Raw genomic sequence first — 11,194 nt, 5'->3', positions numbered from 1 at the left:
AATTTTACTGAGCGCTGAGTGATGGGGACCGTTTTCGAGAGTGGAGCTCCCGTCACCAAAAGTGATATCCGACATCGACAGTCTGGCTGATTTGCTAAGTTCCGAGTATTCTCTACTCTCGAAAAAAAATCTCTTACGCAGGTCCTGAGGGGCGAAACAACTCCGAAATTCTAGGCTATATACAGTCCAGCAATGAACTTCAAATTGCTACTTAATTACACACATACGCACGTCTGTCCGCGCACACTTACGCACTCACGCATGCACGCACGCAGGATCGAACACTCATTCTCGCATACGCGTGCGCTGAAGAAACAAACGGTCGTACCCACGCACGCACGCACGCATGCACGCGTGCATTGAAGAGAGAGAGAGAGAGAGAGAGAGAGAGCGAGAGAGAGAGAGAGAGTTAAAGAGAGAGAGAGTTAAAGAGAGAATGAGCGAGAGAGAGAGAGAGAGAGAGAGAGAGAGAGAGAGAGAGAGAGAGAGAGAGAGAGTTTTTGAAACTAATGCATATCTTTGACAATCAACTTGTTTAAAATAAGTAATAAACACAGAATAGACAACAAAAGTCTCTGAAGAAATAATAAAACAAGTCGCCTGTAGCGATATCAAAACATGGTATCAGTTTGTCTACCTGAAACTAAGAGATCAACACTGTCAAAAACCTCTGATCAGTCATTACTGAGACCAGAAAGGCTTGATTAGCCGGAACCCGAAGACCGAGACGGATCACGCTGGTCTCCGTGAAGTATGCAAACATACGATCTAATTTCAATATACCGATTTTCTTAATTTCGAGCTGGAACAATGCACGTGTACAATTTCATGAAAATCTGTCCAGTACTTTTCCGGGAATTATTCACACACACACACACACACACACACACACACACACACACACACACACACATACATACACACAAACACACTTCGTCTTGATTTCCAGTCTATCTTAAAACATTTAGTCAACATTGAGTAAATATTAAAAGAAATTTATATTCTTTATCGATGCGGGATTATATTTGTTGCAGCAAGTGTCGTGATTGAAAGTAAATTTGGTAGCACACAAACAAACAAACAAACAAACAAACAAACAAACAAACAAACAAACAAACAATGAGAAATATTTATTCTTCAGCTCTGCGGGTTTCTATTTTTCACAGCAGGTGTGATCGGCAGTAAATCTGCAATCAAACAAACAAACAAACAAACAAACAAACAATCAGAACACACATATGTGTCGGAGGACATGACTTCAGATTATCTAAACTTCTCCCCAGATGGGTGGCCGATGGGGAAAGACCCCCTGGTAGTGCAACAGTTGTCATCACATTGTTGTTTTCAATCGATGTGACGGCTGCACAGGACTGGGACAACTCTCGCACTCTCGCTTCATTCCTCCGCCCCTCGTTGACGTGGTTATGCGAGCAAATAATTGCACGTGACATGTTTGTAGTTCAGGAGGTTGGATAGACGGCGGGTTTCACATGAGGTGCAACATTTCCCTGCGTGTGGATCGATGGAGATAGTTTTTGTGTAGAGTTTATCTTTTTCTTTTGAGTGTGTGCCTGTTTGTCGGCGGTGATTATTAGTAAGAGAAAAAAGATTGACAGGTGTTTAAAACAAAATGTGTTCGGTGTTCTCTTGTGAAACGTGCGTTGAAGAAAGTGTGGTTTTTCTGCATTAAGATAGAACTTTCCCACAGCATTTTGTTGCAGTGTGTTCACGTGCTCTCTTATAGTTGGTGCCAACAATTTAAGAAACTGTTGCGGCATTGTTTTGGAAGTTCAATTGAAAAAGTGTAGTGACTTTTTTTTCGACGCAGAGTAGGCTTGCTGTAATTATTGATTGAACGTGGTGCGGTAGTCATACACGCTTTATTTAACTATATTCCGCGAGTCAATTGTAATGTTTGTTGAAAAAGTCAACAGATGAAAAGATTGTACTTGGACATTAACAAGCCAGGAATTTTTGCTGCGTAACGTAATGACATGGAGTAATTAATACGTGACTGCAACAGTGCATATATATATATCTATATATTCGTCTCGGACGAAGAGCACAAACCTACAGTACAAGCTCTTTGCTCTGACTGTGGTGGCGCTTTTGCTTTGTGTGAGTGCTGACCATGGGGTCTTGTGACAGAAGCCAACTCTCAGTGAAGAACTGTGGATGTTGACACTGACGTGCAACCTAGAACTGCCGAAGATGCTCGGTTAAACCACACAAAACTGTCAGGTAAGATGTTTTAACTTGTGGTCATCTTCTTGTGCTAAATATATCGTGCCCAAATAGGCCAAATTTGCGCACTAGCCTGAGTAGAGATTCACGATTGTTCATTAAGCCATAGGGGCAACAGTACTTTCCCATTAGTTTTGATTAGAACATTTGTGCATATTGAGTCCGTTGCACAGAAGCCTCTGGTGTTTGTTGGCATTAGCATTATCATCAAAACCATTTTTGCGCTGCCGATGGATGCGCATTACAAGAAAAACTTACCCACAGGTTCTATAAGTTTGGCAGTCTGTGCGAAGGTGCCAGTCATCTCTGTTTTCAAATCGGGACTTGAATATTATGAGAAACTACACCTCCACAGAGCCCAGATTCCGCAAATTGACTATGCCCTGGCTGGTGTCTTCTGGCCTGTAGTGCTGGCGTGCTGTCTCCAGATGTGGGCAATCAAATCGTTAACTTTGCAAACCTGTTTGTCAATATATACAAACACCGTGCATCAAAGTCCCATTGCTCATTTTGTCGAAATCGTATTCACAAAGCTTATAATAAGTAGACTCTGAAACTAACTCTTCTGTAAAAGCGATTTACAACTCAGTCAAAACTATCGCTTACGTACGTCGTACAAAAGTATGACTGCGTCGTTCACTTTCCTTTGATTGAAGTTAACGTTGTTGGAATAACTAATACACAACGATTGGTGTTTGTTTCCTTGCAAAATTAAAAATGACACCGGAAGCATGGACGAGGTCTTTCTAATTCTAATCTGATGAAAAAGGCACCACAGTAAAAATTGGATATGCAGAAGAATATGAAAATAATGATGCCGGCGAGGGCAAGAGGGGCATAGAAACAGGATTAAAATCCTGTGCCTCACAGTGTGATATTGTAAGAGGGCAATGTATACTGATTACCCAAGGTAAATAACAGGAGAATAATCTATATTATAATACGCGACCGTTTTGGGTCCTTGCATCGCTATCTCCTCCCAAACCCGGCCGATTTGGGCCCCGATCTCTGGGGTATCTAGAAACATTTTGCGGCGCACACGATGCGCCCGGTTAGATTAGCCGATTCCGAAGCCAAATGGCTTTTTCTGGCATTCTGGTGCGACATTTTCTAACAGACGACGCAACCGGAAGGCCTCCCCATTGGCTGTTAAACGAACCAGGTCTCCCATTGGCTCAGACTGAATAAGCTTATCGGAACGTCACTTCCGTCCGCAGCAGTTGAAAGCTAGACGGAGCACTCAGTCTCCTCTCCAAGTCGGCAAGTGTTTGTTCAAGCTCGACTCGGCAAGTGTTTGTTCAGGCATCGACAAGCTCGACAGGTAAGTCAGTCTCCTTCTTAAAGTGTTCCAAAACCTTGCTGGATTCTGCCACAGGGTTTATACTATAGAGATAGAGAATTTGCAACATTATTCGCCACGTTTCTCAGTCTCCCCCGCCATTTTGACACGCCACGGCTGAACTGCAGGATTTTCGCTCTTTCAACGCTGCATTCTTTGGTTGTTTTCTAACCCAGGCATAGGCCATACATGAGGGGGGGATTTCAAGGAATCTTGCCATACATGGGGGAGGGGGGGTGGCGGTACTGGGAGCCAAAGTTTTGGATTCTGCCGGTGTCGCGATTTCATCTTTTGCCTGTGTACATATTTCCCCCTTGACATATACTCAAGACTGACATGTTGTTTCCTGGTAAAATTAAGAAGTGAAATTATTTATGGACGAAAAGCATGTCAGTTTCTTGCATGTGAAGAAAATTGGTGGTAAAATTTAATAGATTTTACCCCCAAAATCGAATTCTTCGAAAACGTGTACTGAGTGGTTACGTCCCTTGAGTAAGAAGGAAAACATTTTAGGATGAATCAAATTTCTAAGTTAAATAAAACAAATTGGTTGGAAAAATTTGGCCCCATGAATGTAAGGTACACAAGGTCGCTCATCAGTACTATCGAAGGGTGTTTTTTTGTTCAGTGTAGAGTGTGTGTGTGTTTTGACCATGTATATATTTTCTGTTGTCATTTAGTTACAATATGCGTTTGAATCATTATACAGTTTAGACGTTTTAGATTTGCATTTCGTATCTTTACGATGGCTTTTACCTTTAATGCAATACAATACAATACAATACAATACAATACAATTGTATTGTAATGCTTCCAACTTTAAAATACGCTGCAAGTCTGGGAAGAGATGGGGTGCTCAACAAAATGAAATTTGTTATTTTGATTAAGTTCACACACACTTTTGTCTTGGAACATCGTTTGCATGTACAGCATTTTTACATTTAGTCAAGTTTTGACTAAATGTTTTAACATAGAGGGGGAATCGAGACGAGGGTCGTGCATGGTGTGTGTGTGTGTGTGTGTGTGTGTGTGTGTCTGTGTGTGTGTGTGTGTGTAGAGCGATTCAGAGTAAACTACTGGACCGATCTTTATGAAATTTTACATGAGAGTTCCTGGGTATGATATCCCCAGATGTTTTTTCATTTTTTTGATAAATGTCTTTTATGACGTCATATCCGGCTTTTTGTAAAAGTTGAGGCGGCACTGTCACACCTTCATTTTTCAATCAAATTGATTGAAATTTTGGCCAAGCAATGTTCGACGAAGGCCGAACTTCGGTATTGCATTTCAGCATGTAGGCCTAAAAGTTAATTAATGACTTTGGTCATTAAAAATCTGAAAATTGTAATTAAAAGAATTTTTTTATAAAACGATCCAAAATTACTTTTAATTTATTCTTCATCATGTTCTGATTCCAAAAACATATAAATATGTTATATTCGGATTAAAAACAAGCTCTGAAAATTAAAAACATAAAAATTATGATCAAAATCAAATTTCCGAAATCGATTAAAAAACAATTTCATCTTATTCCTTGTTGGTTCCTGATTCCAAAAACATATAGATATGATATGTTTGGATTAAAAACACGCTCAGAAAGTTAAAACGAAGAGAGGCACAGAAAAGCGTGCTATGCAGCACAGCGAAACCGCTACCGCGCTAAACAGGCTCGTCACTTTCACTGCCTTTTGCACTAGCGGCGGACTACGGTCATTGTGAAAAAATGCAGTGCGTTCAGTTTCATTCTGTGAGTTCCACACCTTGACTAAATGTAGTAATTTCGCGTTACGCGACTTGTTTGTTGTTGTTGTAGGTGACAACAAAGAGTTTGTCCTCTGGATATCTGGATATACAACTAACTCTACACTCGACAGGTAAATCCCATTTATCAGTCTGTAAAACTTTCTTAAAGTGTTCCAAAACCTTACTGGATTCTGCCACAGGGTTTATAGTGGCGCTGGCTTTAAAACCAGTGTGTCTCTACCTGCATTAGTTCAACCCCCACATTGGGCGCTAACTGCAGGATTTTTGCTAATTCATCGCTGCTTTCTTTCGTTGTTTTTCTTTTCTAATTTTTTAACCCAGGCATAGGCCATACATGAGGGGGGGGGGGGGGGATTTTTAAGGAATCTTGCTGAAATCTATTGCATGTGTCTGCATTCTTTCGGGTTTCTAACCTAGAGGCCATACGTTGGGGGGGGGGGGGGGGGTGGGGGGGGAGGGTTAAAAGAATCTTGCTTAGGCCATACCTTGGGGGGGGGGGGGGGGTCTATTACCTGAAAACAGCATAGGGAAAATTGTGTTTTATGATTTTGCTTAAAAAAAATTGTTTCGTGTGGGTGGGGGAGGTTTTTTAAATTGTTTTTTCCTGGGCCATACGTACATGGGAAGGGGGAGGGGGGGGGTTACGAATTTTGCTTTTTCTACTCCTCTAACCCATGGCAAAGGGGGGGGGTTGAAAGAATCTTGCTTAGGCCATACAGGGGGGGGGGGGGTGTCTATTACCTGAAAACAGCCTAGGGAAAATTGTGTTATGTAGACGTCATTTATGATTTTGCTAAAAAAATATAAAAAATTGGGGGGGGGGGGGTTATAAAAAATTTTTCTCCCAGGCCATACATGGAGGGGGGGGGGGGGTGAACGAATCTTGCTTTTTACATTTAGTCAAGTTTTGACTAAATGTTTTAACGTAGAGGGGGGAATCGAGACGAGGGTCGTGGTGTATGTGCGTGTGTGTGTGTGTCTGTCTGTCTGTCTGTGTGTGTGTGTAGAGCGATTCAGACTAAACTACTGGACCGATCTTTATGAAATTTGACATGAGAGTTCCTGGGTATGAAATCCCCATACTTTTTTTTCATTTTTTTTTATATATGTCTTTGATGACGTCATATCCGGCTTTTCGTGAAAGTTGAGGCGGCACTGTCACGCCCTCATTTTTCATCCAAATTGGTTGAAATTTTGGTCGGGTAATGTTCGACAAAGCCCGGACTTCGGTATTGCATTTCAGCGTGGTGGCTTAAAAATTAATTAATGACTTTGGTCATTAAAAATCTGAAAATTGTAAAAATAATATGTTTTTTATAAAACGATCCAAATGTACGTTTATCTTATTCTCCATCATTTGCTGATTCCAAAAACATATACATATGTTATATTCGGATTAAAAACAAGCTCTGAAAATTAAATATATAAAAATTATTATCAAAATTAAATTTTCCAAATCAATTTAAAAACACTTTCGTCTTATTTCTTGTCGGTTCCTGATTCCAAAAACATATAGATATGATATGTTTGGATTAAAACCACGCTCAGAAAGTTAAAACGAAGAGAGGTACAGAAAAGCGTGCTATCCTTCCCAGCGCAACTACTACCCCGCTCTTCTTGTCAATTTCACTGCCTATGCCGTGAGCGGTGGACTGACGATGCTACGAGTATACGGTCTTGCTGCGTTGCATTGCGTTCAGTTTCATTCTGTGAGTTCGACAGCTACTTGACTAAATGTTGTATTTTCGCCTTACGCGACTTGTTCTACTTCTCTAACCCATGGCATAGGCCATACATGTGGGGGGGTTCTATTAGTATTACCTGAAAACAGCATCCACGCACACGTTCCATTGGACGTACATTTATTGTGTGTGTGTTTGTCTGTGTGTGTGTGTACATGAGTGTATATGCATGGATGCGTGCACTCGATTGTGTGTGTGTGTGTGTGTGTGTTTGAACCATGTATATATTTTCTGTTGTCATTTACTTATGTTATAATATGCGTTTGAATCATTATTTATTTTAGACGTTATACTTTTAGTTCGTATCTTTACAATGGCTTTTACCTTTAATGCTTCCAACTTTCAAAACGCTGCAAGGCCGGGAAGAGATGCGCACTTTCATCGCTGTGTGTGTTATCATTTGGGGAGGGGGGGGTGGACTTTTACACCAATGAGCAAACGCACAAAGAGAAAATGTTGTTATGAAGACGTAATCATGCAAACGTCATTCCTGCCAAAACAATTCATTTTTCAGTGTTGCATACTCCTGTGTATAAGGTATAATTTTTTTAATTTTTTTCATTTTCTTCAGATATGGCGTCCCAACGACCAACTCACTGCGACCTCACTTCAAGACGGTGACCACAACTTGGCCTGTGAAGCAGTACCCCGACTTCGACAAAAACAAAAGCAATCTTTCCAGACCATCATCAACCAATTGTCAGATGCAAAAAACAAAGCGAGCAAAGACTTCACACAACTAACCAATCTTAGGCGTGAAAATCAACGTCTCCAGTTCGGCCACCTCATCTTCATCTGCACTACGTTCATCTACACCCACCGCTGCACCAAACAACCCTGCAGCAATAGCCAGCTCATCTTCATCTGCACTACGTTCATCTACACCCACCGCTGCACCAAACAACCCTGCAGCCACGGCCAGCTCATCTTCATCTGCACTACGTTCATCTACACCCACCGCTGCACCAAACATCCCTGCAGCAACGGCCAGCTCATCTTCATCTGCACTACGTTCATCTACACCCACCTCTGCACCAAACAACCCTGCAGCAACAAGCACTCCTACAAACACATCAAACCACCTCGACATCGTCGACGACCTAACGCTCAGTAAAATCATGATTGACGCAACACAAAATTCAACACAATCCACAGACATGTTTGATGCAACACAAGATGCAACACAAAACGCAACCCAGTCCACTTCAGATGACACAGTCACATCGGGAGAAGCTCTCCAAGCATTGTCTCAGGAATAAACATTCACATTCAACCCATTTTTTCACAACCTTTTCAGAGTCAGTAGTTGCGGGTAAAATCTGATCCCTGTTTTGAATTTTGTGGAATCATTTTGCGACATATCGATAAAGTCACGAGACAAAGAACATCAACAAAGACCATATGGGCAATCATGTACATTTTTGCGAGGGTGTAACTCGGGAGATCAACTTTGTCTTTATAAGAATAGGAATCACATCATCTTAAACTCTACACACGGCGACAACTGCAACGCGTGTGGCACACAGCATGACAAACAAACAAGTCGCGTAAGGCGAAAATACAATATTTAGTCAAGTAGCTGCCATTTTTCAGCAAGACCGTATACTCGTAGCATCGTCAGGCCACCGCTCATGGCAAAGGCAGTGAAATTGACAAGAAGAGCGGGGTAGTAGTTGCGCTAAGAAGGATAGCACGCTTTTCTGTACCTCTCTTTGTTTTAACTTTCTGAGCGTGTTTTTAATCCAAACATATCATATCTATATGTTTTTGGAATCAGGAACCGACAAGGAATAAGATGAAAGTGTTTTTAAATTGATTTGGACAATTTAATTTTGATAATAATTTTTATATATTTAATTTTCAGAGCTTGTTTTTAATCCGAATATAACATATTTATATGTTTTTGGAATCAGCAAATGATGGAGAATAAGATAAACGTAAATTTGGATCGTTTTATAAATTTTTATTTTTTTTTTACAATTTTCCGATTTTTAATGACCAAAGTCATTAATTAATTTTTAAGCCACCAAGCTGAAATGCAATACCGAACCCCGGGCTTCGTCGAAGATTACTTGACCAAAATGTCAACCAATTTGGTTGAAAAATGAGGGCGTGACAGTGCCGCCTCAACTTTCACGAAAAGCCGGATATGACGTCATCAAAGACATTTATCAAAAAAATGAAAAAAACGTTCGGGGATTTCATACCCAGGAACTCTCATGTCAAATTTCATAAAGATCGGTCCAGTAGTTTAGTCTGAATCGCTCTACACACACACACACACACACGCACATACACCACGACCCTCGTTTCGATTCCCCCTCGATGTTAAAATATTTAGTCAAAACTTGACTAAATATAAAAAGAGCCCCTGCAATGAATACTCCATGCTTAGTCCTATTTATCAGTTTTGGTGGCGCTGATTTGGCAAATGAAATGTTTTAATTATGTTGTGCTGGCTTGCAGCCCAAGAGAAATATTAAACAAAAGCAAATTTATTTCTTCAGGCCTAACCATCATAATGCCATATGCATGGTGATCTGTAAACTTTTGTTCTCTGTGCACAATGCATGTGTAAACATTTTGTTGTTCGCAGAACCAATTTCCCATTTTAACATTTTATTTTTCACTCACATGTTTGCTGAAGTGTACAAATTTTGTTCCATTTAGTGCTGGTTTTTTACACCCCCGGTATAGGGGTGTGTATAGGTTTGTTTGTTTGTGTGTTTGTGTTCGCATATAGATCTCAAGAATGAACGGACCGATCGTCACCAAACTTGGTGAACAGGTTCTATACATTCCTGAGACGGTCCTTACAAAAATTGGGACCAGTCAAACACACGGTTAGGGAGTTATTGGTGGATTAAAATTATACAAGGACTTATAGAGGGACATCTTAATGGTCAAAGGGAAATAACCATTCTCACTCAGTCACTGCCACCAACTGAGAAGGTTATTTCCCTTTGACGGGGGTGTTTTTCCTACCTCGGAGGAATTTCTTGTTTTTCCTGTCTCAACTTGGCCTGGTGATGTGTACAACTATTGTTCTCTGGGCAAATATTTTTGCACATCTATGTCCCTCACTTATGTCAATGTAGCCGCTAATTTGTTTAAGTCCAGTCAATCGTACAAACGTTTCATTGTGGGTGACTCGAGCTGTCGGCGAACTGCGACGAGAAGATTTCTTTCCCAATTATATGATTGGTGTTATATATTCTTTTACACATTTTAACTAGCATTCATCATCTTGGTTGAAGCGTGACAAAATGATTTTGCCACATTGATTGAATTCTCAGACTGTCCACCTTGACTGAAATCTCAGAAAAGGGCACAATTTAACGCTGTTTTATACTTTCCCAATTATATAATTGGTGTTTTATATTTTTGTAAAAATGTTATTGTTCACAGAACCCACAGGGTTACGTTTTCATTCCTATTTGCTGATGTGTAAAACTTTTTGTGTACTGTGCACGCTATAGCTATTTGCTCATTTAATGATGTGCTTATGTGTTTGTTTCACTCCCATGTGTCATATTTTCTGAGATTTCGGTCCATGTAGCCACTTTTTTTGTTTTGTCGCATTTAGCCTTTCCTTCGTAACTGTCCGCCTTCACCAAGCTGTAGATTCTTGCATTACCAACGGCGAGCAGCTACGCAAGAAAACAAAGAAAGAAAGTGTATTCAAGCGCCGAGCCTGGTAAAAAGAAAATATTGCTACATTGACCGAAATCTCAGAAAGCGTCACATGTTTGCTGCTGTGTAAATGGTTTGCAGTTCATTGCACATTGAACACTGCTTTTCTTAGGTTTGATGTTTTATCACATTTTGTTGTTCTGTGTGTGCTAGCGCTTTTTGTGGGTAACTTTTTCGCAATTACTTCTAAATTTAATATGTTACTGTTGTCACTGCACAAGTCATGGCCAATCCACCACTGTGCCCTTTTTTTATATTTAGTCAAGTTTTGACTAAATATTTTAACATCGAGGGGGAATCGAAACGAGGGTCGTGGTGTATGTGTGTGTGTATGTGTGTGTGTGTGTGTGTGTGCGTGCGTGCGTGCGTGCGTGTAGAGCAATTCAGACCAAACTACTGGACCGATCTTTAT

General features: G+C 40.6%; 1 protein-coding gene across 1 annotated transcript in view; it reads left to right on the top strand.

Moving 5' to 3' along the window:
* Positions 1 to 1,452: 1,452 nt before the first annotated feature.
* LOC138968857 (serine/threonine-protein phosphatase with EF-hands 1-like) overlaps positions 1,453 to 11,194 on the top strand; it is a gene marked incomplete in the record, with an annotated part of 113,924 nt that continues 104,182 nt past the window's right edge. The window contains 1 exon segment of the mRNA XM_070341523.1: positions 1,453 to 2,241.

Source organism: Littorina saxatilis, linkage group LG6 (assembly GCF_037325665.1).
Source record: "Littorina saxatilis isolate snail1 linkage group LG6, US_GU_Lsax_2.0, whole genome shotgun sequence".
Taxonomy (NCBI): Eukaryota; Metazoa; Mollusca; class Gastropoda; order Littorinimorpha; family Littorinidae; genus Littorina; species Littorina saxatilis.
The sequence above is the reverse complement of the archived record's forward strand: the minus strand, read 5'-3'. Positions and strand labels throughout refer to the sequence as shown.